The sequence below is a fragment of the Cynara cardunculus genome, unplaced genomic scaffold (assembly GCF_001531365.2).
Source record: "Cynara cardunculus var. scolymus isolate 2C unplaced genomic scaffold, CcrdV1 Un_Scaffold_6589, whole genome shotgun sequence".
NCBI lineage: Eukaryota > Viridiplantae > Streptophyta > Magnoliopsida > Asterales > Asteraceae > Cynara > Cynara cardunculus.
This window is the reverse complement of record NW_020203051.1, coordinates 17889-20548: the sequence shown is the minus strand read 5'-3', so window position 1 is coordinate 20548 and position 2660 is coordinate 17889.

Here is a 2660-nt window from a genome sequence, read left to right as displayed (position 1 = left end):
ACTCGTTACGAAGAAAGAGGCCCATTAAACCCATCAGGGTCTAATGAGACTGTTTATAACCTAGTTGGTGTCATTTTAACTCAATTGGAGTTTTTAACGAGAATTAGGCCCATTATATCCGCTACCACCATTTGGACTCACTAAGGACCGTTACGACCCATTCCGCCTCAATTACTCCAATTAACGTCTGATTATACTAATTTCGAACCATTTAGTACCGTTATGGCTCAATTAGTATCGAATAGGAATAGGAGTTGTGATCGGTTTTTGGGTTTGCTTGCTTGCGGCCTTTGCTTTCGACTTTGAGGCTAGGGTTGGCCGATTCTCTTGTTTCTTGGCTAGGGTTTGCATGCGCCTAGGGTTCTCGGCTAGGTTTTGCATGCAATCACGGGTTTTTTTGTGGGCTGTTTCGTTTAGCGAGTATTCTCCTTTTTGTCTTTTGAATCGTATCGTCCTGCTGCTGCTTTCGGTTTGGGTTTATTCTTGCTTGTTTTTTGCTTCGAACTTTGGTTGCGAGTTAGGTGTGTGTCTTTATCTAGTTTTCTTTTTCCTGCGTCAAGTGTTTTTGTGGTCTTCGTCTCCTTGGTTGAGTTTATTGATAGAATATTCAGCACCTTCCTGTAAGGTCTTCGTCTATTTTATTGAGAACGCTTGACTTGGGATTCAGCACCACGGCTTCTTGATTAGGGATTTAGTAAACTAGGTATTCTTGCTTTGGTTATGATGTCTGATTTTGCGGATGTTATCTTGGAAGAAGACTCTTCCCAGGAATTCGCCGATATAATCCTGGATGAGACGGTTCCTAGTTTGTTGAAAGGACCTCCTTTGCATGACGGTATACGGAAGAAGGTTGGGGTTAATGGTGGTCCGACTCAGAGGGTTTCGGTGTGGGAACGTCTCTCTCCGGCAGTTAGGGGTGATCCGGGCGTGGTATCTCCAAAGTCCTTTGCTGAAATTGTGGGAGGCACTTCAAAGCAAGAGCTTACTTATTTTCCGGTTAAGAAGAGTGTTAAACCGCGGATCTTCTTTCCTTTGGAAGTTACAAAAGGTATGGCCAAATCCTTCCAATCGGTTCTTTATGGGTATTTTCTAGGACCTCGTCTTCCTTTTCCCATTGTCCTGCGTGCGGTGCAGAATGCTTGGGGAAAGTTTGGCCTTAAAAATACTATGGTTAATGATCTTGGTTATTTCTTTTTTCGATTTAATGATGATGGTGGGTGCAACCAAGTGGTTGAGTCGTCTCCCCTCATGATTAGAGGGAGGCCGCTTTTTGTCTCCACATGGGACCCCTCAAAGGGTCTTCAGAAACCTGAACAYACTTCTTGCCCGTTATGGATTAAGTTCTATAATATCCTTCTTGTTGCTTTCAATAGAGAGGGTATTAGTCGTATTGCAAGTGCTATTGGTGTTCCTCTGCGTTTGGATGCTTGCACGGCTAGCACTTGTGATAAAGCTTGGGGACGTACGAATTTTGCTAAAGTGTTGGTGGATGTTTGTGTTGTGGGTGAAATACAGCGGCAAATTGAGGTTGTTATTCCGAGGCTTTCGGGTACTGGTGAGGATGTGATTAATGTGGTTTTAGAATATGATTGGGTTCCTTCCCAATGTTCGAAATGCAAAGTTTTTGGTCATCAAACGTCGTCCTGTTTGAAAGGCGAAATTAAAAAGCCAAAGGTTACTTCTCTTCCTTCGCATAATGAGGGGTTTCAAGAACCTAGACGTAAACATTGGAAGCCAAAGTCCAAATCTGGATTCGGTATTGATGCTCAAGCTTCTTCTTCAGGTACGCCTTCTGCTTCTCAAGACACGCTAACTGGAGTTGGTACTGTACAACAGGTTAATGAGGTTTTGCTTGTCCCGGGCGGTTCTGATAAGGACATTAATGTTATACGGCATGATGGTTCTAAAATTTCGGATGGAAAGGGTGTGGAAAGGGAGGATAGTCAGTTTTGTGCGGTGGATGCTGGGAGGACGCCAAAAGGGAAAGATGCTTTTTCGAATGTCCAAATTCTATCTAAGGGGGGTTCGGAGCTTGTCAAAACGGTGGTCCATGCTTTCAAACCAAGAAGAGGCGCTGTAATCGATTCTCTTCTTTACCGTCTGATGACTCTAGTGATGATGATGATATGGAGATCATTGATATTGAGGGGTATACTATGGAACAACGAGGAGGGGAAACTCAAACTTCAACGTCTCAATGATAAAGTTCGCTGCATGGAATATTAGGGGTCTTAATGCCCTAATAAAGCAAAAAGAGGTACGTGATTTAATCCATATAAAGCATCTTTCTTTATGTTGCATTATTGAATCAAAAGTTGTTCATAGTCACCTGGGGGACGTTTGTGGTAGAGTTTTTGGTAATTGGAGTTGGATCACAAATGGGTTAATGTGTGACCAAGGTACGCGGCTTATTATCACTTGGGATCCTTCTGTGTTATCCCTGATAATGATTGAGCAGCAATCTCAATATGTCCATTGTGAAATTAGGATTGTTGGTCACCTTGAACCAATTTTTATTTCTTTTGTTTATGGGTGTAATACGGGAGTGGAAAGACGTGACCTTTGGAGAGATATTGGTAAATTTAGTGCTTTTGTCCAAAGGAAAGCTTGGGTTGTAATGGGAGATTTCAACTCTATGCTTTTTCCACATGATGGTTTGG